The 27,919-nt window shown below is 42.8% G+C and overlaps 1 non-coding gene across 1 annotated transcript; it reads left to right on the top strand.

Moving 5' to 3' along the window:
• The first annotated feature begins 21,556 nt into the window (after nucleotides 1–21,556).
• Nucleotides 21,557–21,631, top strand: Trnai-uau (transfer RNA isoleucine (anticodon UAU)). The gene has a single exon. It is a non-coding gene; the product is annotated as a tRNA-Ile (tRNA).
• Nucleotides 21,632–27,919: the final 6,288 nt, after the last annotated feature.

Genomic DNA, 27,919 nt, shown 5'->3' with positions numbered 1-27,919 from the left:
TCAGTTGGCGTCGAGTGGATGAGATTTTTCAATTACCTTGCACTATAAGAATTGTTAGGAGGAGACTGAAAGTAAATGGACTTGTATGCTAAAGAGCTGCGACAAAGCAAAGCTTGACCGATTATCAGATAATTTCCCACATGGGTTTTGTGAACGAGTATACTTTTAGTAACCAACCCACCCACCATCATTACGTAAGATTTCTCGGAGGCGTAGGGGCATTGATTTCATTAAGTCGTCGATAGTGTAGCGTCATGGTTTACTTCCCACCATACGTTTTCTATATTCGTCCAAAGGTCGCTTACATTTGTAGGTCTACATGGCAGTGACCTTGTTACCTCTGCCCACATATTCTATATCTGGTTGATGTTCGGTGATCGTGGAACAAACGGCAACAGCTTTATCCTCTCTTGGTAACAACTAACACCCTCTGGTCCTGTTTGATCCTGGTATCAGCCAGGCCAAACCAATGAAACAGAAGCAAACATGACGAGTGCAAGCAAAGTCAACTTTACCCCAGGTGGTACACAACCCGCCCGTCGACGAACAGCGGCTGGATTTTCGGATTCTGGGGAGTCCAGGCTAGCACGGCAGAGAATATCGGAGATCTCTGGTAAATTTCCCTACAAGCAGAAAACATACATTTGCAAACTAAACATCGATACATTGATCCAAACACGAAAACTAAATAACCTCACATACGAAATCAAGCGATATAAACTTCTCATCCTTGCTCTTCAAAAACCACGACTAACTGACAATGATACCTTGCATTACGGGAACCATCGCATCTTCAAGAGCAAAACACAACAAAAGCCGCGAAATGCGCACCAACTTCGACAGGGCATTTCTCGAACACAGATCTACCATCATCTCTGTCAAAGAAATCACACCCATCAACAATCGACTTATGACTATGCTCATTCAGACCCTAAATAAGAAATATACACTCATCAATGCACATGCCCCCACCAACATCGAAAATAAGAAAAACACCGAAAATGTCGAAAAATTCTGTAACAGACTCGAAAAAACTATGAGCAAAGTTCACCAATATTACGTGAAAATACTAATGGGAGACTTTAACTCTGTATTTGGGACTGAAAAAACCTATAGAAAAATCATTGGTACAAATTCAACACACCGAAACACTTACACCAACGACACACCTCTGACACACATTTGCCAACAATTCAACCTCAAAATGATGTCTACCCACTTCAGGAAAAAACCAGTTCTCAGGTGACATGCTTGGCTACCAGGTGTAAGCTGCTTTCTTTCGCCTATCGAGACTCGCTGAAAGCCAGATTTTTAATTCTTTTGTTGCAGAGCTACAAGCAGGCAGATACAAACTCAGTAAGGGAATCGTCAGATAACGCTCGAGCAAAATTCGTCTTACTATTTTTAGTACCTCTTTGTGTCAGAGAGAAAACCTTACGGTACTGAAAAATTCATAATGCCACTTTTGTTTTCATCCTACAAATTTTTTGTTTTGAATACATATTTTTGTCTATGAACTGCGACTTTTTCAGAATATTTGCGAATGGTACAGGAAATGAAGTAAATACAGACCTTTTTGAAGTCAAAAGTTAGTAATATCATACTATTTGTGTTAAAATAGGCGCAATAGTCTTACAGATACTTAATGCTTTATTATGATAGATTGCCGTCGTAATGTTTCTGTAGTACGCTGAATTTAATTTGTGTTAGTACAGTGAATATTTTAATTGCGTTTTCCATAAGTTTTCTGAACACAACAGTAATCATCAAAGAGAAATTAATCAGCAGCAGAATGTTCTTTCACGATCTCTAAAACAATCTGACAATGCTAAAGTAGTTAACAAATTCCACGCCCGTAGAAACCTACTGGTTGTAACGATGTCATTAAACCAGTGTAGAGTGTAGTTTGAAGAGTATTTCCGTCTAGAAATGAATTGCCTTGACGGTTGATCGATTAAGAGTGGGAAAGGTAATATTTTACGGGTGTATGACGAGAGGGACAATTGTCTGAGAGAGGACTTCCCTGTCAATACAAGTGCCTGAGAGACGAATTCCCTATCAATCTCCTGGATAGTTGTTGTTGTTGTGGTCTTCAGTCGTGAGACTGGTTTGATGCAGCTCTCCATGCTACTCTATCCTGGGAGAGCTTCATCTCCCAGTACCTGCTGCAACCCACATCCTTCTGAATCTCCTTAGTGTATTCGTCTCTTGGTCTCCTCTACGATTTTTACCCTCCATACTGCCCTCCAATACTAAACTGGTGATCCCTTGATGCCTCAGAACATGTCCTACCAACCGATCCCTTCTTCTAGTCAAGTTGTGCCACAAACTCCTCTTCTCCCCAATCCTATTCAACACTTCCTCATTAGTTATGTGATCTACCCATCTAATCTTCAGCATTCTTCTGTAGCACCACATTTCGGAAGGTTCTATTCTGTTCTTGTCCAAAATATTTATCGTCCATGTTTCACTTCCGTACATGGCTACACTCCATACAAATACTTTCAGAAACGACTTCCTGACACTTAAATCTATACTCGATGTTAACAAATTTCTCTTCTTCAGAAATGCTTTCCTTGCCATTGCCAGCCTACATTTTATATCCTCTCTACTTCGACCATCATCAATTATATTGCTCCCCAAATAGCTAAACTCCTTTACTACTTTAAGTGTCTCATTTCCCACTCTAATTCCCTCAGCATCACCCGACTTAATTCGACTACATTCCATGATCCTCGTCTTGCTTTTGTTGATCTTCATCTTATATCCTCCTGTCAAGACACTATCTATTCCGTTCAACTGCTCTTCCAAGTCCTTTGCTGTCTCTGACAGAAGTACAATGTCATCGGCGAACCTCAAAGTTTTTATTACTTCTCCATGGATTTTAATACCTACTCCGAATTTTTCTTTTGTTTCCTTCACTGCTTGCTCAATATACAGATTGAATAACATCGGGGAGAGGCTACAACCCTGTCTCACTTCCTTCCAACCACTGCTTCCCTTTCATGCCCCTCGACTCTTATAACTGCCATCTAGTTTCTGTTCAAATTGTAAATAGCCTTTCGCTCCCTGTATTTTACCCCTGCCACCTTCAGAATTTGAATGAGAGTATTCCAATAAACATTGTCAAAAGCTTTCTCTAAGTCTACAAATGCTAGAAACGTAGGTTTGCCTTTCCTTATTCTAGCTTCTAAGATAAGTCGTAGGGTCAGTATTGCCTCACGTGTTTCGATATTTGTACGGAATCCTAACTGATCTTCCCCGAGGTCGGTTTGTACTAGTTTTCCCATTCGTCTGTAAAGAATTCGCGTTAGTATTTTGCAGCCGTGTCTTATTAAACTGATAGTTCGGTAATTTTCACATCTGTCAACACCTGCTTTCTTTGGGATTGGAATTATTATATTCTTCTTGAAGTCTGAGGGTATTTCGCCTGTCTCATACATCTTGCTCACCAGATGGTAGAGTTTAGTCAGGACTGGCTCTCCCAAGGCTGTCAGTAGTTCTAATGGAATGTTGTCTACTCCCGGGGCTTTGTTTCGACTCCGGTCTTTCAGTGCTCTGTCGAACTCTTCACGCAGTATCATATCTCCCATTTCATCTACATTCTCTTCCATTTCCAAAATATTGCCCTCGAGTACATCACCCTTATATAGACCCTCTATATACTCCTTCCACCTTTCTGCTTTCCCTTCTTTGCTTAGAACTGGGTTTCCATCTGAGCTCTAGATGTTCACACAAGTGGTTCTCTTTTTTCCAATGGTATCTCTAATTTTCCTGTAGACAGTATCTATATGACCCCTAGTGAGATAAGCCTAGTTTTGTTTCTCAAATCAACAGAGTGCGTTATCATACAGTAGCACAGGTGATGTAGTTTTGTCGGTCGATTTTCTTACACTGCGACCGAAAGGTATCTGAGTTGTTCGTAACAAATTCCTGCTGTGATGCACACACTCCTTGGGGCAGAATTCGTAGCCCAAAACACAGTTTTGGGACCTATCAGATGTAAACTATTATGTTCACACTACCCTTTGCTCGAGTTTATGTCTTTTGGTGGGGCTCAGACTTTCATTTCTTCTTAGGAAGTTAACGTTAAAGACATCATAATTCGTCAGCAGTAACAGTACTGCATGGAATTCTCAATGAGCGATCTGATGACGTTCAATAATAGTCACTCCGTTGTTTTTTATTGTTTCGAATTTGAGCAAGCTGTGCTCCTACACCAGACTTCTGAACTTTCCCTGTTGAATGCAAATGTCGCATGATGGTCAAATGGTAATCCATCACATATATCAGTAGTCGAGACTTCCTTTATGTGGAAAATCATTCATGGCAGAACGATCTTTGTTGAATCGAGAAAATCTTTTTCATGCGTATTTTTCCCAAAAGCACTCGCTCCACACACAGTTCACGTTTTTCTAGCTGCCTCCTCTGCATTCACCCCTCTGTTATACCAAAAGTACATATTGTGTTGCAGATGTTACACCTTTTTCCACTTGCGACTCAATTTTACAATGCTTAACCGTAGTTCATGATTTTCAGGTATGCAAAATCCAATACTTAACTGTAAGATGATAACTAGAGCTTTAATTTCGAAAATGACAGTTGACACATACACACTGACAGCATCGCGCCGCGTTCACCTGAGTGACGCCGGATTTCAAGCGGCGGGTGGCGTCTGGCCAGTGGCCGGTAGCCGCTGCAGCGTGAGGAAACGCTCGAGCGTAAGCTGTTCTGATCACGACGCAGCCATGAGCGGTCCTGCGGAATTGTTTCTGGAAGTTCTTGTTATTGCTTGTGGTTAGAATGTGAAGCGAATTATGTTCGATGTTCAATCAGACTCTTAACTTTAGATGAGTGTGGTAAAAAAAAATTACAGTTGGATGCGAACAGACGACCATACGTTCAGAATGCACGACGGTTTCCACTTTTTTCTTTAAAAGGAGGTGGGGGAGGGCGGGGAAGGCAGAGCGATCAGGGGTCGTAACCCGAGGCCTGGTCACAGTGTCCCCCTCGTCCGTCAAGGAATCAAGGAATCAAGGATGGGAAGGGGAAATCGGTTGTGGGAATTATTATTTATTTATTTGTTTTTATTTAGTGTTTTTAATACATTTTAATGTGGTTTTACTTTATACCACAACAAAAATAAATGTATCTAGCGCCGCATCGTGCTCTGAGAAAAAGAAAACAATATCTCGGCACGTTCCTACACCGAGGTAATGTATATGGGGAAAACGAAAAAAAAGTGGTTCACACAGGATGCAGAAGGGTGTGTCGATGCTCTCCTTACGCTTCATCATCCAGGTACGTCTTCACGTATATCATGTTATTCCACCGAGAATCGAACTTAGTCTTGTCAGCTCACTCAATGGGTGTCTTCTCCTACCTGTTGATGATCCAGCTGCGTGGAGGGTCGCGTAGGGCACTCCCTAAGTAATTAGAAAAATACTGTCTGTATTTTGGGTTCCGTACGATCTTGCAATGACGTTCTTGTAGGTAGTTCCAAAAGTCGAATACATCTTTAGGTCCATCGTGGATTTAAGTAGTGTACCGCATGCGCACGGATCCACGTGACAGCGTTGGTCTTGGCGCGCGAGAAATACTGTTGATCCGGAAATACTAGAAATCGAGGTGTAATGTGTTCCGGAGTCACTCGTAGAAAATACGACAAAATTTATCGCACGAAGCGCCATACGTCTTCTGCCGCGCCACATGTGAGACGGTGTTCGTCCATGTCTGGTATCCCGCAGTCTACGCAGAGAGGCGATTCCGCCATGTTTATTTTGAGGAGGCGTGATCGGGTGATCTGTTTACCATTGACTGTGATGTACCATGTGGACGGCTGTGTCCAGTGTAACCGCGTGAATCGTCTTCCACACCACCTTCCAGTTAACTTGAGGGCTTTTGGTCTCCACGGTGTTTGGTGGGCGCCTCTGCTGTAGGACATGATATATATCCCGCGCCGACGCCTGTTTCGTCGGTGGTACTACGATACGGACATAGCTGTGTTCAGTGTAAAAGTTCCCGAAATAGTAGAAGGGTGGGGGTATGTCTTGCGTCGTCAGTGGGGGCATAAGGGAGGGCGGAGCTAAGGACTCCAACAGCAAACCTGTCAAACTTTCCGGGTGGTGGCGCCACAGCTTGATGTGTGAGCTGACATACAGGGCCACAGCTCTGTCGTGGACATGGACTAGACCAAGACCTCCCCTTTCTGGGGGAAGGGTCAGTGACTCATAACTGACTTTGAAGAGCATGCCTGTACTAACGTAGGCTCCGAATGCCGCTAAGAGACGTCGAGCCGTCAGTAACGGTATTGGAAGAACACGCCCTATGTGTGGAAGGCGCGATGCGAGGTAAACATTGACGAAGTGTGTCCTTTGGAGAATGTCGAGGGTCCACAGACGAAGGTTGAAGATCTGGACCCGAATTTGTTGTAATAAGCAGCGGCAGTTAAGAGCCGCAGTGCGCTGTATGTCGTCGTGAAACTCTATTCCGAGACATTTGATAGTGCCACGAAGCTGTAGGGGATCGACACACGCTGGGGTCAACCCGTCTCCTATGGCCATGGCGACAACTGCCGGAAGCCACACCGTACGTGGTAATCCATTCTAGTGCTCTGTTGACATCGTCGCGATTGCGGAACACGAGAACCAGGTCGTCTGCATATGCTGTACAGCGAAATGTGACGTCACGTAAGGTGAGACTGGTGAGGCGTTGACGCAGGCCACAGAGGAGCGGTTCCAGTGCCAGAGCATATAGTAACGTCGACAAGGGGCAGCCTTGACGCACGGAGCGGAAAATCGGGAGGGACTGCGAGAGACGCCCGTTAACGAGCACTTTGGAAGTCGCTCCTCGGCGGAGGCGAATCACGACGTCTGTGAATTACTGTGGGTACTGCATGTGCTGGAGGACGGACGTTAGGTACGCGTGATCCACTCGATCAAAGGCTTGGCTAAAATCAAGTGATGCCAGCGCTCCCGGGATGCGGCGTGCCCTGGCTAGGGCTATTAAGTATCGACACAGTGCTGTGTGGATGTTGTTGATATCCTCTAGGGAAGTCTGATCTGGCGAGATGACGTAAGGTAGGGTCGGTAGTAGACGGTTTGCTAATAGTCTGGTGAATATCTTCATGTCGCAGTTGACGAGTGTTAGCGGGCGGTAATCTTGTATTCGAGCCCCACCTTTAGGTTTGTGAACCGGTATAATTATTCCTTCTATGAAGGTCACAGGGAGCGGCACCGCGGGGGACATAAGCTCCCGACAGATGTCTGTTAACTTGGGAGACAGTAAATACTGGAAAGTTCTATAAAACTCCACAGGGAGCCCGTCGGGGCCAGGAGACTTATTCGCCGCTCCTTTACCATGGCGTCGATAACTTCGTCTTCCGTAATGTCGTTCAATAATTTAGCTTGTAATCCTGTGGGACAATGCCGTAAACCAATTGTGAGACTTCTGTCACCGTCGTCGGGTCGGAACATTGAGCAGAAGAAAGTCGTGCGTAATGGTCGAAGAAGGCTGCAGCAATATCGCGTTGTGTGGTGTGATGACGGCCGTCCTCAGTGGTGATGGCATGTATCAGCGGCCGACTTCGCAGTGTACGTTCTCGGATGAAGTGGTACATGGTGGGTCGTTCCGTTGCGAGTCTGTCTTGTGTTCGCGCTCGGACGATCGTCCCTTCGAGGTGTCGGCGCATATGAGCTACGATCTGTGCGTTCGCACGCTCAACTGTCAACTGTCGTTCCGGTGTGGGTGGCAAGGAGACGCATTCGCGAAGGACGGTGAAATAAAAATCAAGGGTCTTCCGCCTCCAAGCAGCAGTCTCACGACCATACGTAATAAAGGTTCGCCGTAGGGCCGGCTTGGCGTAGGTTAACCACCAACTAATCGACGTAGGATACGTTGGGAGGCGGCGGACGCACAAACTCCACGTGTCTTCGATGGCGCGTCGACAATTCGGAGAAGCGAGATGAGCAAGGTTTAATTTCCAGGGATGTCGGCTGCGCCACACCCATTGGCGACGAAGGGTGACGGCACATATATAAGCCTCGTGATCAGAAAAGGCTACTGGCCACACCTCCGCGTCACTCACCGTTGCCGCGAGAGAACGGGAGACGTAAATCCTATCGATGCGACTAGACGAGTGACTCGTGAAATGGGTGTATCCCGGTCTATTTCCTCGGACATGTTCCCATGTATCTACCAGCTGGAGATCGCCTATGAGTGTCCCAAGTTCGGGGCACAGAGAATGGCGTAGCAGCTGATCTTTAGGTGCTTGGGTCCAATTGAAATCGCCCCCTAATATCAAGTCATCGTGCCTGCCCTGAAAAAGCGGTGCTACTCCTTCCGCGAAGAAGAGCGATCGGTCACGATGGCGATTCGTTCCGGAAGGGGCGTACACATTGATAAACCGGACGCCATGCACCGTTACGGCCATTCTTCTAGCGTCGTGGAGATATCGGACTTCGTCCGCCTCGAGGCCCTCTCTGAGGAGAATTGCGACTACACTGTTAGTTGGCGAGGCGTGGGACACATGAGCCGTATAACCATACATACCTGGGAAATCGGCGACGAAGACTTCTTGGAGGAAGACAATGTCAACGTCTGCTGCATTGAGCATGTCTTGGAGCAGCGACAACTTCGTACGTGTCCGAATGGTGTTAATGTTGATGGTCGTTAAGCGATGGGTCTGTAGATCGTCTCCTGCAGTGGGGGCCGCCGTCAGTGTCGCCGTAAAAGGTGGGGCCTGTGATCTGCCGGCCGCGTCCGCGCCGTCATGTGTTGCTACTCGGGAGGGGCTGAGGTGTGGGAGGAGAGACCCCTTTCCTCATCCACCACAGCGGCCGTAGAATCGTCTTCAATGTCATCCGCCCAAGGTCCGTAAGTTAACGGTGGCTGCGGTAGAACACTTGTGGGCTGAGTGACTAAGGGTGAATTCGCAGTTGTTTCCGGTTGTGTACCAACGGCGGGCGCGGTGCTGGCCATCCGTTTGCCCGAGAGAGCGGAATCGGGGTTGTCAAAATCAGACAAAGGGACAGGTGAGAGCGATCTCGTGTCATCCATTTTCCTCGTCGTTTCGTCGGCCGTCCGGTCGTCAACTGGAGAAGACGTCCGCTGGAGGCAATCGTCTGAGAGTGTGCGACGTCGCTTTTTATGTTTTCTCGGTGACCTTTGTTTGCGGACGTGGGTTTCTGTGTCCGAAAGAGTTTGTGGTTCCCGTATAGCATCCCCCTCAGGTAGAAAGGCAGAGATCCGTACAACCCTAGCGTCGAGTTCCATTCTCTCGTCCGAATCTTCATGTGGAGTCGATGGGCGGCGTTCTTCAACCTCTGCAGACACCGTAATGGTGTTGGTCAATCCAGGACCGGCGACAGGCGCGCATTCTAACGCTTCCTGTCTTCCGGAGGGTTTGTCGTCTGTCATGACGGTCGATTGTGTCACCTCTGCGTAATTGAGGGGGAGGGCCGTGAGCGTAGGAGGTGGTGTCGTGTCATGTAATGGAAGTTGTGTAACCCTACGTTCAATACACGCCGAGCGCACATGACCCTCCTGGCCGCAACCAGAACAAGTACGAGGTTGTCCGTCGTACATTACTATTGCTCGACAGCCACCTATGGCTAAGTAGGACGGCACATGTTTCTTTAATTAAATTTTCACTTGTTGGACGCCGTTGAGGACCTGGTACGTCTCGAAGGTGTTCCATTTTTCGGCCACGTGACTAATTACCGTCCCATAAGGGCGGAAAGCTGAGGTAACGACGTCCGGTGGTACTTCGAAAGGGAGTTCGAAGACTCTTAGTGTGCGTAATCCTAGTCCAGCATGGTCAACAGTAACCTCTCCGATGTGACCATCGGAGTGTTTGAACTTGAGAGTGTTCGCGCATCTGTTCACAACTGCGTGACATAACTCGTCATCGACCATATTGACGTAAACGACGCTACTTGTGATGGATAGGTGGATACCGACGATGTGCTGTGTTGGTATTTGAACTTCGTCACGGATGAATCGTTCGACTTCAAAGGCTCGTGGTCGTGCGTAGTCGGGCTGGAAGCTGATCTTGATGGTAGCTTTTCTGTACGAATGAGCCATGGCGACTCAGCGCTAACGCGAGTATTAGCTGCAGTGAGGAAGTAAACAAACTACGCGCGCTCGCGACTCTGCGGACGGGACGTAAACAAGACGTCCTCGCCGCTCACCGGCCGAAAGCAGACTGACTAGACCACGAGCTCACACACTCCGACCGTATCTCGGAAGCAGACAACACTTCCTCATGACACTTATTCATCTTACAGTGTTGCCAGATTGTGCAGATGTCCGGACTTAGAGTTGTCAGGGGCAGTCAGTTTTATTGGCCACCTTAAGTGAAAGACACAGACTTAGTCTCTGTGGCGGCCGGCCGGCGGTCAGTTTTTATGTCTAAGACTGTACATTGAATCACACTTCCACACACAGAAAAGTTACACTTGTGCTTTGTTGTTTCGTAGCTTCTATAGTTGCAGGGGACTTAATTAATCAATTGTGTTAACGGAAATTTCCTTTCATTCTTTATTGTTATTTTATGCAGTCAGATTGCGTACTAATACTACCGGTTACGAGACTTCGTAACCGGATAAACAGCTACTAAAATTATTGCATTATAATTAAGGCCCCATGCACGTGGCGACCGCTGCTTCGGATCGTCCCTTGGAATCTTCTGATAGTAAAAACAGCAGACAGTAGTATTGTTGTAGTTATTTGTAGTTTAGTAATTGTAGTCTATATTGCATGTGTAGATTTGGTAATTGAACATTTGTAGTTGTCTTGTCATTCTTCTAATGGTATTTTTGCAGAATTTAATTTTTGATGTCTCGTATACGGGTTTGACAATTTTGTTCAATTATGAAGGTTTTAATTGTTCGTTTGTGTTTGTCTGGAAGCATTTTGTGTGAATGGTATTGTTGGTGATAAAGTGTTATATTGTGTGTAATTTTCGTATAGTGACAAGTTTTGTATGTTTTGTAAATGATTACGTGACCGATGAAAAAGGAAAAAATGATGGATAGTCAGAATAACGAAATTGTTAATATGGCGAATTCGCCAACACAGGAGAACAGTATGATGAATAATGAAGTAGAAAACAATTTAATAAGCCGGGAAAATAGTCCGGAACCAGTTCAAAATTTTTCACAATCAAAAAATTCACAGAATACGAGATTAACGACAGAAGATTCTGGAATAGTATCGAACACAGATAGCTTTACAGCTACGACGAAGGAAGTTAGTTTTACGGGAAATGTTAGGGGCGAAAAGAATTTCGAACCAGTTAATATGGAGCAGTTGATGAGTGCAATATTAAATTTGGGATCACAGTTAGGATCTCAATTAAAAACAGAGATGGGAACAATGGAAACACGGTTAAACTCACGAATAGGGACATGGTTTAAAAACATGAAAGATGAATTAAAGGAAGAAATTAGAGAAGAAGTACAACCGATTTCGAATGCTCACAATAATAGATTAATTTCAGTAGAAATTAGACAAAAGGAACAGGATAGAGAACAGGAAGAAAGAGATCGCATGATAGTACAAAAATTTTCAGAGTTAAATCTTCAACGTGCACACGATAAGGAAGAAATATTTGAAAGAATCGAGGAATCCATACCAAATGACAGAATAAATAACTTACCACAACAATATGAACAGTTAACTACTAAATGTGTCAATACTGAAACCCGACTCGCGACACTTACGGAAGACGTAAATAAACAGAAAGAACAAATAGGTGACTTATCGGAAAGAGTTGAGGAGATTTGAGGTAAATTGACAAATCTTAGTTTAAATGGGGACAGAGATTCAGATGATAAAGCTCCATTGCCATTTGCAGAAACAGAAGAGTACCAGAATATAAATAAACATGTTGAAAATCAGGGAAAATTTAATGAACGCGTTAAAAGGGAATTTGAGGCGTTACGAAGGCAAGTTAAACAAATTAAAGGGAAATCGTAGGAAATGACAGTAGAAGAAATTTGGAATCACCGACAGCAGCGGGTTTTGAAGAAAATAATTTATTTCATTGACGAGATGCAACAAGAAAGCGCGGTAGGTCTTTGTCGCCACGAGGTGAAAACTTTGACTATAAAGACTTTTTAATTGTTCGGAAATTTAAGATCTTTCGCAATTATAATTATGACATACATCCATGTTAATGGTTAGATCAATTTTTGTACGCACTTCCACCAAATTGGCCACTAAGTCACAAACTGGAATTTATGTGTGGCTATTTAGGTCCTCAGGCGATTCACTACACTAAGTGAATATGTGTTGTAGCGTGCACAGGGCCCCGAGCTGTAGTGGTGCTATTTCCCTTTTACTTTTCTGCACTGCTGCCTACTCTTTTACTATTCTTTGTATCTATCAAAACAACTGTTCAACTATAAATCTATCTAGAAAAGGAGTCAGTAAAGAATAACCGGATATGACTATTTTACCCAAAAGTGACAGTTTTCAGGATATTGATGAAAAACGAACCGGCGACGCGTATGCGCGCACTTATTAGGGATTGTAATAATTTAAATGATTTTTATCATGCATTTATATTGGCATATTGGTCCGAAAACACGCAAGATAGAGTCAAACATAGTCTTATTATGCAGCGTAATTTAAAACAGTCTCAGTTCCGCACGCCGGCAGAATACCTTGAAGACATGATTCGAAAGAATCAATTCCTTTCGAACCCTTATAGCCCGACTGAATTAATTCGCATTTGTTTAACTAAGCTGCCACAATCGGTAAGATACATTGCTTTAGCCGGAGAATGTAAAGACGACATTGAAACTTTTAAGACTTTGCTACAAGAACTTGAGTATGACAACGACGAAGGAACTTCTCGTAATTTTTTCAGTAACGGTAATCACAATAGATTTTCAGAGAAAAGGGATAATGATCGGAACGGACGTTATAACGGTAATTTTGGAAATGACAGACGAAACAGGCAGGACATTAGATACCAGCATTATGACAAAGGAAAGCGTAGCGATTAGACAGTCTTATTTAGTTCGCAATAATATTCTTTTTAAACGAAAGTCGGTTGACAACCCTGTTTGGTTAGTTTGCACTCCTGATGAGTGGGTTAATAAATTGATTTGGTGTACACATTTCAGTTATGCACATGTTGGTCCCAGAAAATGCTTTCTTAAATTACGAGAAAATTGCTACTTCAGTAATATGGAAAAACGTATTCGATTTGTTCTTGCCAAATGCAAATTATGACAAAAGGCTAAGCCGCCAACTATTTCTCACAGAGCACCGTCGTTTCCTATTACTACAGCGAAATTAAAGGAGATGGCTGCAGTCGATTTGTTCGATCCATTGGTTCGTTCTGCTAATGGTTTTGCGTACATTTTGGTAGTGGTGGAATTGACATCAAAATATGTGTGTTTTACACCTTTACGCAAAGCAACAGCTCGTTCATACCTAAGGTTTTCATCAAACATTTTCTTAAAGAAGTGGGTAATGTTGATAAGATTATATCAGATAATGGATCACAGTTTCGCTCTAAAATTTGGCTTCGTACTCTATGGCATCGTAGGATTAAACCAATTTTCATTTCACTTTTTCACCCTGAATCTAACGCTTGAGAGAGATGGATGAAGGAAATCAATAAACTGTGTCGTCTTTATTGTCATCAGAATCATAGAACTTGGGATTAGTATCTTCATATTTTTCAAAACATTCTGAATGAACTCCCTAATGATTCAACTTCTTTACCACCTATATTGATATTAAAAAATGAAGCACCGACAAATCGCATTTCTGAAATCGTTCCTTTTCCGCCTACACGGAAAATTCGGCATTCTGAAGTTGTCAACCTGGCTCTACAAAATATTGCATCTGCGGCTGCTAGAAGAGAGAAATCAGCTAAACGTCCTGGTCGTTTAAAAACCTTGTCAGTTGGTCAAAAAGTGTTAATTAAGTCTCATCGTTTGTCTCACAAAGGAAAGGGCTTGTGTCGCAAATTTTTTCTGCTTTATAACGGTCCATATAGAGTTCGCAAAATTATTCATGATAACACTGTTGGAGTAGAAATTCTTAAAACACGGCGCTCTAAGAGAATACATCATATATCGAACGTTAAAATTTTTGTGGAATGACATACTTTTGAGAAACTAACAGTTACACGTAAACACGCAGAGAATACAAGGATACTGCATCGTGTTCTGGCGGCGGCACTTACTCAAAGCAAGTCAAGTCTGCGCGCCGCACAAGGCAGTCGTTGACCGCAAACAATTGCTTCCTACGTCACGCGTACCTACAGCTGATCGAGCGCTAAGTGCGAACGCACTGACAGCCGTAAACAAATACACAGTCAAATTTCTCAGATTAAATTCAGTATAACGCTATAGTGACTTGATAACTTATGTTATTAACGTTCAGTTTTTCCAGGATACAGTTGTATAAAATATTTAAGAACTACAGGTAAATTCTCTGCGTGTCCGACGTTAAGAGGGCTTGCTATCGAGAAAAGTTCAGGAAGAATGTAATTTCGAAGAAGAAAGTAATAAACTAAAAAGGTAACTATTAATTGAGTTTATTTTTCAGGTAACATATTTCTACGTAGGTATGTACTTTATACGTAATTTGCTGCTCGCGATTATGTGATTTATACTTTGTGTTAACTGATTTTGACAATGATTGATTAATGAACAGGGTTGTTACTTATGTATATTATGCATCGCTTAGCTGCTCTGCTTTTTCACTGATGTCATATTTTTTTATTATGTGCATGCTGTGCTTATTTATTTAAATTATAATTGTCACCTGATTAATTGTGCTGATATGGTTATGTATGTAAGTCATACTTCGTGATTTATCTGCTTGTGCCTTCATGTTTACTTATTAAGATTACATATGAACATTTATTTGCTTATGCTGATATGATGCTAATGACCTGTTTATTATGTAAGATATATACTTGCTGCTTGGCGTATGGATTGCATATTTACACATTTCTGTTTTGTAGTCATAACTACTCTTTAATTTGGTGTATAGAAATGCTGATATACTGTGTACGAACGTGGAGTTTAAGTCACACTATGGTATTAATTATAGATTGTTCGCTTGGCAGAGCCTCGTTGTAGGGATTGTGCTACATCCACTTGTTGACATTCTGTTCTCTACTGGTATATTTACTCGCTATTGCATGTTTTGCTTACGCTCAGTGCTTTATATTTTAAGATAAGAAAATGAACTGCTATAATTCTATGAGCGACATTGGTACAAGAAACTTCATTGAAGTCACATGAGCTGGAGGTTTTATGGAAGCTGTATAAATTTATGCTAATAGGAAGGAAGCTAACGACATGAAATACCAACACTAGGTTTAGACCATTGACAGTTATTACACTGCATTATTCGTGAGCGATTGAAATAGCAAGTGACACTTGACACAAAAAAAAAATATTCCACATGTTTGCTTCTGTTTTGCCATTATTCTTGAAGTGGTGTACACACTGTGAAATATTACGATTTATTCATCCAAAGTCTTATGTAATCATTCATACTCCATACTCGTATTTACTTACTGAAAGTTATTCAAACTAAAGGCTGTTAGAGGTCATGTATGCATTTCTTTTATTTAATGATGGACAAGGTAACCAAAATGTATTTTATAATTCATAATGAGTAGAAGATTTGGGTCAGGTGGATTGTACAGAGGTTGTGTGTGGACATTGTGTCTTCGGATTGTATGGGATGATTAATTGAAGTTTGCACTAGGATTTTATCTGTACTTGTTCGAGGAGACTGACTAGAGGAAAGAGTTGTTATGAAAGTGAAATTATATTGGTGATAAGGTTTATATGTATCGACGTATTGAAGAGGTATTATTGAAGTATTGAGATTGTGTGATGTTGATGATTATTGGAGTTTTGGTGGACAAGTGGTAAGGTAAATGATGTTGGTGATAAGGTTTATATGTATCGACGTAAGAGGTATTACTGAAGTATTAAGATTATGTGATGCTGATGATTATTGGAGTTTTGGTGGACAAAAGGTAAAGTAAGTGAGGAGAATATTTTTTTTGTTGGTTTATATGGAACAAGGTGGATGAAGATGGCAGACTAGAACACTCAAGTGGAAGGAAGATTGTCTACACAAACACTTTGTTAAATCAATAAGCAGTATATACTCTTTTTTGGAGAGAGGAAGTAAGTGCATATCTTGGCACACTGACAGTTGTTCAGCAACTGTACATTTTGATTTGGCTTGGCAAACATTGGTCTTGACATGATGACAATGACGTTGACTAACTATTATTGACTGTTATACAGTGCTGCCACTACTACTTGATACACATGTTGAACATCAAATTTTGACAGAATTGCATTTACACAGTTAACACTATTCAATTACAAAGATGAGTGAGTGTGTTTTGTGTGTTTTCCTTTCCTAATCCCAAATAATTGGTACCGACGTACCTCCTAAATATTATTTTACTTGTTTGTTGTGGCTTGCACTGACACCCATAAATATTATAGGTTTACTGATATTTGGGTCTTTGTAATAGTTAATATGACAATTATCTGATATCATTTGTATGTTTATTATAATTTGTATGATTAGTGTAAGAGCATTGATAATAATTTTGTAAAAGCAATTGCGTGTGCATTCAAACTGTTGTTCGTGCTTTCACCTATTATCATTGATGGGTGCCACTTGGAAATGTTTAATTTCTGCTGATGAACTCTGATGAACTGTTTAATTATTGATAGTGAATATTATGGACTGTTACCTGCACTTTTTGAACATTGATGGGTGCCACTCGGAAATGTTTAATTTCTGCTGATGAAGTCTGATGAACTGTTTAATTATTGATAGTGAATACTATGGACTGTTACCTGAATTTGTTCAACATTGATGGGTACCACTTGGAAATGTTTTAATTTCTGCTGATGAACTCTGATGAACTGTTTAATTATTGATAGTGAATATTATGGACTGTTACCTGAACTTGTTCAACATTATTGGGTGCCACTGATGGAACTGCTTCTACTGAAATGATGTCACTTGTTGCTGTCTGCACCTGTTCAACATTACTCGGTGCCACTGATGGAACTGCTTCTACTGAAATGATGTCACTTGTTGCTGTCTGCACCTGTTCAACATTAGTGGGTGCTACTGATGGAACTGCTTCTACTGAGTTAATGATACTTGTTGCTGTCTACACCTGTCAACATTGTTGGGTGTCACTGTAGGAACTGCTTCTACTGAGATGATGTCACTTGTTACTGTCTGCACCTGTCAACATTGCTGGGTGCCACTGATGGAACTGCTGCAACTGAGATAATGTCACTTGTTGGTGTCTGCGCCTGCTCGCCATTGCTGGGTGCCACTGTTGGATCTGTTTAAATACTGCTGATGAAATGTTATGGAACTGCTATTTGCACCTGTTGACCATTGCTGGGTGCTACTGTTGGAACTGTGAACTACTCTAAGGAGTGCTACTTGTTTATTGAACTATTGAAAAGATTTTATGTGAATATTTGTATAAACTGATTTTTTGTGTATTTACTGTTTATGAAATGTTATGAGACTCTTACCTGCACCTATTCGTCATTGTTGGTGCCATTGATTGAACTGTTTGACCACTCTGACAAATGATACTTGTGTAAACTATTATGTAAAATCACATGTACGCAAGCATTTGTATTCCTTACTGTATTTTAAATATTAGGTTATTGAAGGGTCAGTGCAAAGCCAAAATTTATTTAGTTATGGAATATTTACTTATTAATATCATCTTTTATTTTTGTGGGTATTTTTGGACGAATTTGGTGGTATTTTCACCACCAATGCTGGCAGAAATACCATCAAATTCTAGCCCGTGGAGGAGGGGCATATGAAAGGTGGCTACACTGAGTCACAGCGCCAGAGATTGCGCCAAAGATTATTATTCCGCCGCCTCCACTGGTGCAGTAGTAGTTCAGAGGTTGCCGTGGGCAGTACTTGTTGAGAGGATGTCGAGAGCAGTACTAGTTCAGAGGATCTCGTGTGAAGTTGTTGTTCTGTTGGGCGAGACAGTAGATGCTGTTCGGTTGGTGTAATGTATAGATGGAAGATGTTGCAATGATCACAGTGTATTTTTCGTCAATATACAGGGTGATTCAAAAAGAGTACCACAACTTTAAAAATGTGTATTTAATGAAAGAAACATAATATAACTTTCTGTTATACATCATTACAAAGAGTATTTAAAAAGGTTTTTTTGCACTAATAAACAAGTTCAGAGATGTTCAATATGGCCCCCTCCAGACACTCGAGCAATATCAGCCCGATACTCCAACTCGTTCCACACTCTCTGTAGCATATCAGGCGTAACAGTTTGGATAGCTGCTGTTATTTCTCGTTTCAAATCATCAATGGTGGCTTGGAGAGGTGGACGAAACACCATATCCTTAACATACCCCCATAAGAAAAAATCGCAGGGGGTAAGATCAGGGCTTCTTGGAGGCCAGTGATGAAGTGCTCTGTCACGGGCTGCCTGGCGGCCGATCCATCGCCTCGGGTAGTTGACGTTCAGGTTTCATAACTAACCTTTTTCGTAGGACTCTCCATACAATTGATTGTGGAATTTGCAGCTCTCTGCTAGCTCTGCGAGTCGATTTTCCTGGGCTGCGAACAAATGCTTGCTGGATGCGTGCTACATTTTCATCACTCGTTCTCGGCCGTCCAGAACTTTTCCCTTTGCACAAACACCCATTCTCTGTAAACTGTTTATACCAACGTTTAATACACCACCTATCAGGAGGTTTAACACCATACTTCGTTCGAAATGCACGCTGAACAACTGTCGTCGATTCACTTCTGCTGTACTCAATAACACAAAAACTTTCTGTTTAGCGGTCGCCATCTTAGCATCAACTGACGCTGACGCCTAGTCAACAGCGCCTCAAGCGAACAAATGTACAACTAATTCGCCGACAGATAGTGCTTAGCTCTGCCTTTTGTCGTTGCAGAGTTTTAAATTCCTAAAGTTGTGGTATTCTTTTTGAATCACCCTGTATATGGAGGTAAAGAAAAAAAGAAAATTTTCATTTCACATTTTCTTAATGGCAGTGCCTGTTGGTCACAGGTTCAGTCAACAAAGCATCTGGCTCGTGTTCATGTATTAGACTTGTAATTCTGGTTTCTACGTGCAATTATAGTATTTCTGGTTTTTCAATTAGTTCATTGTAAATGGTGTTTAAAATATCTTGTCGTATTGAGGAAGAACCGTGCCAGATACATGTACGTTGAATCACACTTCCACACACAGAACAGTTGCACTTGTGCTTTGTTGTTTCGCAGCTTTTATAGTTGCAGGGGACTTAATTAATCATTTGTGTTAACGGAAATTTCCTTTCATTCTTTATTGTTATTTTATGCAGTCAGATTGCGTACTAATACTAGTCAGGGCCAACCGGTTACGAGACTACATTACAGTCAGATCTCAGTTAGAATATAATAAATTTTCTTGAGACCAAGAAGTATATGTCCACCAATCATCACGGTTTTAGAAAGCATCGCTCTTGCGGAACTCAGCTTACCCTTTTCTCACATGATATACTGCGAACTATGGATGAAGGGCAACAGGCAGATTCCATATTTCTGGATTTCCGGAAAGCATTTAACACGGATCCCGACTGCAGAATGTTAACGAAGGTACGAGCGTATTGAATAGGGTCCCGCATATGTTAGCAACTCGAAGACTTCTTAAGTAATAGACCCAGTATATTATCCTAAACGGCGAGTATTCATCAGAGACAAGGGTATCGTGTGGAGTGCCCCACGGAAGTGTGATACACTGCTATTATTTTCTATTCACATAAATGGTGTAGTAGACAGTGTGCGCAGCAGTCTGCGGTTGTTTGCTGATGGTGCTGTAATGTATTGGAAATATCGTCGTTGAGTGACTGTAGGAGGATGCAAGATGACTTAGATAAAGTTTCTAGTTTGTGTGATGAACGTCAGCTCGCTCTAAATATTGAAAAACGTAAGCTAATGGCGATGAGTAGGAAAAACACACCCGTAATATTCGGATACAATATCAGTAGTGTCCTGCTGCACGCAATCACATCGTTTAAGTATCTGGGCGTAACGCTGCAAAGCGATATGAAATAGAACGAGCTTGTAACGATTGTGGTAGGGAAGACGAATTGTCGAGTTCGGCCTATTGGCAGAATTTTGGGAATGTGTGGTTCATCTGTAAAGGAAACTCCATGTAGAACGCCAGTGCAACCTATTCTTGAATATTGATCGAGTGTCTGGGATCCATAATAAGTCCGATTAAAGGAAGACATCGAAGCAATACAGAGATGGGCTGCTATATTTGTTACCGGTGGGTTCTGACAACACGCAAGTGTAACGGAGGCGCTTCGGGAACTCAAATAGGAATCCCTGAAACGAAGCCGACATTCATTTCGATAAGAGCTATTGAGAAAATTAGAGAACCGACTTTTGATGCTGACTGCAGTACGATTATTCTACTGCCAGCATACATTTCGCATAAGGACCACGAAGATAAGACACGAGAAATGAGGGCTCATGCGAAGGAATATAAACAGTCGTTTTGCCCTCGTTCTATTTGCGAATGGAACAGGAATGGAACTGACTAACAGTGATACAGGCTACCGTCCGCCTCGCACCGTGCGATACCTTTCGGAGTATGTAAGTATGTTTGTATGTAGATAGGTATGTATACAGATTTACAGTCAAATATGAAGGACAGAATAACTGTTAGAAATACGTCTTAAATCGGATGAATGACGACAAAGTTTGGAAGAATTGAATGTGCATGGTTAACCAACTCTTACTATACACCTCGAGATAATAAAGTACTTGAAATAGGCTGTGAGACGCGAATAAATACGGTTTTGTAAAATCACCCACAGCGTCAATCAGCATACTGTGTCTGAACCTATCTTATTATCTGAAGCTGCGAGCATTAGAACGAGATATCCATTGATACAGTAACAGTAGCGGATGTCATATGATAAGTGAGTGATTAAACGATCACGAAATGGCGAAAAATACTAGTACGTGCCAATTCATACTTACTCGATTAATCAAATAGGAAATAGATATGAGAAACAGTAACCGAATTTAATCTATATACTTATATGATATGGTGTCTGTTCTTTCGGACCTGTCCGAAAGAACAGACTCCATTGATGACCTGCAGCCGTCTAGAACGAAATTAGAATTATATATTAATACCTTCAGCTCCTGACGGATGTTGATATATACCAACGGAGACAGGTGAAAGTGTGTGCCCCGACCAGGACTCGAACCCGGGATCTACTGCTTACATGACAGACGCTCGATCCATCTGTGCCACCGAGGGCACAGAGAATAGTGCGACTGCAGGGACTATCTCGCGCACACATAATACCCGAATTCTTACGGGGTTTGGTAAGAATGTCTTCCACGAGTAATGAGTGTGTTGGGGTGGGACACTACGAATGTAGTGTGTGGACATACAAGGTGAGAATGTGGGTCTCGCGGGAGGCGTGCGTGAGATAGTCCCTGCAGTCACACTATTCTCTGTGCCCTCGGTGGCTCAGATGGATAGAGCGTCTGCCATATAAGCAGGAGATCCCGGGTTCGAGTCCCGGGCGGGGCACACATTTTCAACGCCCGTCAGCAGCTGAAGGTACTGATATATAATTCTGATTTCGAATTTAATCTAAGTGACCCAGAATCGTAAGAACATTGAAAGGCATGAGCCCTTGGCACTACAAAGACACGTGACCAGACTACACTCGAATATATAACACCATCTCATGAAATCACTTCCACTCATAATTTGCAGTAAATGATTAAATGAACTCAACTGAGGGGAAGAAAGATCGAAATGGTTGTACTATTTTTAGTACTCACTGGCAAAATTTCGATTACGTCAACAGGTTCGCATCTACTGACTACAATGGCGCGAATCACGAGGAGCATGACGCGTATGAACTTGTATTCGCTTCTGTGATTTGAAGGAAATTTAGCAAGACGAAACCAATGGAATTGTGGCCATAGCATGTGAGCATGTCAGAAATGATAGTACGCTAAAGACGTCTATAGTGGCCATGGCAGGGGAAGTTCAAAATGGCTCTGAGCACTATGGGACTCAACATCTTAGGTCATAAGTCCCCGATAACTTAGAACTACTTAAACCTAACTAACCTAAGGACAGCACACACACCCATACCCGAGGCAGGATTCGAACCTGCGACCGTAGCAGTCCCGCGGTTCCGAACTGCAGCGCCAGAACCGCTAGACCAGCAGGGGAAGTGGCAATTTCCATTTATTCTCTTGGAGATTGCTACAGCCTAGTGACGAAAATTTAAAACCATACCAAGAGACTTCTTTGGCTTTGTCAGAGAGGCTCGCGGCGCTTTTAGAGAGCACTCCTCTGCAGTGAAATATTTCGTGTTTTCTCTACGTTTGAAGTTAGGCAAGTAACAAATTCATTGGAAGGTATTAAATTGTGACAGTCAATTGCTAAAATGCTGGTGAAACGTTACATCTTAGTTTTCGAAACCATGTGTTTATGAAAGACGTTTATGTAATTCATTTTTGTACAACATTTAGCGTAATCGCGTCCAGTCGGGCATAGTGGCCAGTCACGTGATATTCCACGAAAACGGAGTCATATATTTCGATGTTTTCTGCACCAGCGCAGGTTTTGAGATTTGGTTAGCGTAAGTAGTTTCCTGGTCTGATAGCAGTCTGTGCGGGAAAGAGACCTACTTTCTAAATAGGCCGACTGCGTGTTCTGAATACATGAATAGAGCCAAGTTCCCTGCATGTTTGGGGTAAAGAGCTTTCTCCCTTCAAAATAAAGTTCAAAATGGTTCAAATGGCTCTGAGCACTATGGGACTTAACTACTGAGGTCATCAGTCCCCTAGAACTTAGAACTACTTAAACCTAACTAACCTAAGGACATCACACATATCCATGCCCGAAGCAGGATTCGAACCCGCGATTGTAGCGGTCACGCGGTTCCGAACTGACGCGCTTAGAACCGCACGGCCACACCGGCCGGCTTAAAGTTCAAAATTTGGGGTCTGTAGAGCTGCTACTGCAATTATGTAATGATGTTAAATCTTCCAGAATCTGATATGCTGCTTGAAGTTTGATAATTTTATTTTACCTCTGAACAGCAGGCTTCGCTGGTTATGCTGTACGGAGCAGTTCTGGAGATGGCATCCTTAACATGGCACATATACAAACGTTCTGGAAGCTGCCTGATGTTACGAGTTTCGGCAGATATCGACAACATATTTATTAGGGAAGGAGGAGGTGAAGGCTGAAGAAGGAAATCGAAAGCGACCCACTCCCTAGGTTAGGCTAAAATTATTTAAGGAGAAGACACTGAACGAAAAAAAAAAAGTTAGGCAGATTAGGATACCAAGCTGTTGATTGGCTAAAAAGTCCAACAGTGTCTGCAGAACTAACAGTTACTTCGGAAGTTGCGATTCGGGAGAACAAACTGCAGTTTTTGCACGCCAGCAATGCCTGTGTGAAATGTCCCGCTCAACAGCAGTGAACCGCGGGGTGCTTTTACCGGGGAGTCCGCCAAGTTACACTGTGTCCGGGGCACAGTGCTAACCGGAGATGAGCACAGTTCCAGTTAGCGGAATGATCCTGGGCGCACATTTGCCTTAAGATGAACTGTAGCCCGCAAAACTACAGCAACATCGTTGAAGGAGGACTTGGGTAGTAGTGAAGTCAACAGGTAACAGCATAATAACAGCCAATTATACGGCGTGGCAGGTTTTTCCAACAGTGCCATATTGTACACGATTTCCGTTCTAAAGGTTAAAAAATTTTCTTTATGGACGTCGTACTGGTCGATAAAATCTCGTACTTTTCGCTAATTTTTCTTAATTGTGTCAGTTGTTTGCAGAAAATATTTCGATCTTTCGTGCATATGTCACTGATCAGTACACTGAAATATGAGCTTGTCGCTAAACATGTTTGTCAGAATTACGGTGTGGTACATGTTTATTATTAGACAATGTAGTTAAGGCTGAATTTATCTTATTCAAACTGTAGCCTGTGTCAGTCGTCAAGGTAACTTAAATAATACAGCGTGTGTGCTACTAAGCAATATTTTGTAATTCGAAAAGTTGCAACAACAATGAGCGATATTTCATTTAAATGAGCCGATACTAAAAGCAGCTCTGAATTACGTGTAGACAATAGACATGAATCATTAACAGTAGACACTCGGCATTAGTGTTTGTTACATGAATACAGATAACAACGAAATAAAAACATCTCATTTACCAACTAACGGACATTAAAGGTGTGGTGTTTGTTTAGAAAGATTGGAAAATTGATACAGGATTTTTACGCCAGTTTTCTAGTTATTACATTGTGCTTGTCCTCCCCTTAAGAAAATAATGGCTGATCGGTGTAAAAATTTGAGTCAGCCGCTGTGATCGATCGGTTCTAGGCTTTTCAGTCCGGGGCCGCGCTGCTGCTACGGTCGCAGGTTCGAATCCTGCCTCGTGCATGGACGTGAGTGATGTCCTTAGTTTAGTTAGGTTGAAGTAGTTCTAAGTCTAGGGGACTGATGACCTCAGATGTTAAGTCCCATAGTGCTTAGAGCCATTTTTTTGTAAAAATTTGGAGATACGATTGGTGTCCGTTATTGGGGTATGTTGGCCTATGGCGTACAAACCACCAAAAGCTAAATGCAGCTTGTAAGAAAGCGATGCCGACAAACTTCGAGGGATATCTATATAAGGACCATTCAGTGTCATGTAATTTATTTTAAAGTCTGGTCTCGCAACTACATTTAAAAATGTATGGCAACGTAAGTTTAAATGTAACCCAAATATGTCCGAATGACTCGACGTGGCTGCACAGCCGAAGCTGTGGAGCAGTGAAGCAACTAAAAATGAAATAAAATAATATTTTAATACATATAAGAATATCCAGTGCGATAGGTTACTGAGATTCAAGGAACTTGAAGAGGTTGTAGACGATCACTAGAAGAAACTGAGAGTTGGCATCTGTACCGGCGCTGCGCTTAGCGGTCTCTTCAGAGCTGCTGCGACCAGACGCCGCCTGAGGTCCCGAATGTCGTCAGGTGCACTACTCCGCTTGAGTCCGCCAGCGTACAGATGCAAGTTTTCTGTCGCGTGGACGGCCTAGCTGCGGCATGCAGTGGCGCCTGTAACGGGGACGCCGAGTAGCGGCGTCGGACGACGTTCCCTGGCACTGTTCCCCAAGACGTCCTCTACAGCCCCCTGGAAACTGGTTAGCATAATTTTGTTACATCCATGGAGTGCGACTAAGTGGTGGCCGCCATCGACAAAACGACAACAGCGTCGCACGGTTCCTTCCACTGGGATGTGATCCAAGCTACGAGACTTGATGCTCAACTATATGTAAACAGTCGGGGCGATGAACTGACAGAGCAGAAAGGTACTTACTGATGCTCTGTCCCAGGTGTGCGTTTTCAAGTTATGGCGACAGTCGCAACTATATATATATATATTTTTAAATAATCATGAGTCGCGACAGTGGGTGTGTAATCAACATATACATCATAATAAAAAAAAATGGTTTAAATGACTCTGAGCACTATGGGACTTAACATCTGAGGTCATCAGTCCCCCAGAAATTAGAAATACTTAAACCTAACTAACCTAGGGACATCACACACATCCATACCCGAGGCAGGATTCCATCTATGACCGTAGCAGCAGCGCGGTTCCGGACTGAAGCGCCTAGAACCGCTCGGCCACAACGGCCGGCACATCATAATCGGCACCTCCTTCAAGAAACGTGAGGATCTTCTTCAAAAACGCGTTTCAGTGTTACTTTCCTCATGGTACTTTGTTGCACGACCCTAGACTTTTTCTAAGATTCATACGTAAACAGTTGGCGCAATGAACTGTCGTAAATATGTTTTTTTTTATAAATAATCTTGAGTCGCGACAGTGGGTGTATAATTAACTTAGTCATCATAATCGGCACCTGATTTTCATCCTTCAAGAAACGTGAGAATCTTCTTCAAAAATGCGTTTTCAGTGTTACTTTGTTCACGGTACTTTGTTGCACGACCATAGACTTCTTTTAAGATTCCTATCGTGGAGAAGTGTTGCCAACTTTATTTACTACAAGGAGCATCTTATTTATACCAAGCGGTGCGTCCCTGAGGAGTTCCGTCAGCTAAAGCTACGTAGGCATTCCATGTAATTCCAATGCAAACAACTGACTTCTTCGATTTTAAAGACGCTGCTGAAAGAATGTTATCAATTGAGGCGTGTAAGATCTCCAGATGCAGTTTGATCAAAGTGTGTCATACTCATCCACCACAAACAAATCTTAAAATTTTTTACTTTGAACCGGAAGACTGGAATTAATTCAATGTATACAAAAGAGGAAAGACCATGTTAAGATGTACGCCACGCCGTATTTCATCAGAAAGTACTACCACATTTAAGTTGCAGAAAAGAAAGACCATTTGACGATGTCGCCTGTTTTCCCTCAACAGCAGAGGCAGTTTTACAGTAGACTTTGCAACTTATGATGCCAGGAACGGAGTTATGTAAGAAACAGAATTAAGAAATGAGGAATTTTTTCGTGAATTTAATTATTTTATTCTCTCGTAAAAAATGTGAAAGAACTGAGAAATTTTTTTTTTATTGACTACAGCTTCACTACACACATAAAAAAAGTTTTGCATCACCCCGGTTCCCAGAACTCCTGAAGTTAGATGTTGACTGTGGATACTGTATCACAGACACGGTCCCTTTGACTGTTCAGAGATGTCACTAGACCCGCCCAAAGATGAAAACAACTATGCATGTGCAGCGCCTATTAGACGGAGGGGGCCCGACAGTCGATCAGTTCCAGTCATTCCACTAGGAAGGAGATACACGGCTCGTGTTGTCTGTAGTTCAACCATGCCTAGACGGTCAATACCGCGGTTCGATAGCGTCCGCATTGTTACTTTGTGCCAGGAAGGGCTCTCAACAAGGTAAGTGTCCAGGCGTCTCGGAGTGAACCAAAGCGATGTTGTCCGGACATGGAGGAGATACAGAGAGACAGGAAATGTCGATGACATGTCTCGCTCAGGCTACTAGTGCAGTGGATGACCGCTACCTACGGATTATGGCTCGGAGGAATCATAACGCCACCATGTTGAATAATGCTTTTCGTGCAGTCACAGGACTTCGTGTTCCGACTCAAACTGTGCGCCATAGGCTGCATGATGCGCAACCACCGACGTCCACGGCGACGTCCATCTTTGCAACCACGACACCATGCAGCGCCGTACAGATGGGCGCAGCAGCATGCCGAATGAATTGCTCAGGATTGGCATCATGTTCTCTTCACCGATGAGTGTCACATATGCCTTCAAACAGCACTCGTCGGAGACGTGATTGGAGGCAACCCGGTCAGGCTGAACACCTTAGACACATTGTCCAGAGAGTGCAGCAAGGTAGAGGTTCCCTGCTGTGGCATTACGTGGGGCCGACGTACGACGCTGGTGGTCATGGAAGGCGCCGTAACGGCTGTACGATACGTGAATGCCTTCCTCCGACTGATAGTGCAACCATATCAGCAGCATATTGGCGAGGCACTCGTATTCGTGGACGACAATTGGCGCCCCCATCGTGCACATCTTGTGAATGACTTCCTTCAGAATAACGACATCGCTCGACTAGAGTGGCCAGCTTGTTATCCAGACATGAATCCTATCGAACATGCCTGGGATGGATTGAAAAGGGCTGTTTATGGACGACGTGACTCACCAACCACTCTGAGGGATCTACGACGAATCGCTGTTGAGGAGTCGGACAATCTGGACCAACAGTGCCTTGCTGAACTTGTGGACAGTATGCCACGACGAATACAGGCATGCATCAATGCAAGAGGACGTGCTACTGGGTATTA

This window comes from Schistocerca cancellata, chromosome 7 (genome assembly GCF_023864275.1).
Source record: "Schistocerca cancellata isolate TAMUIC-IGC-003103 chromosome 7, iqSchCanc2.1, whole genome shotgun sequence".
NCBI lineage: Eukaryota > Metazoa > Arthropoda > Insecta > Orthoptera > Acrididae > Schistocerca > Schistocerca cancellata.
This window is presented reverse-complemented; position numbering and strand designations above follow the sequence as displayed.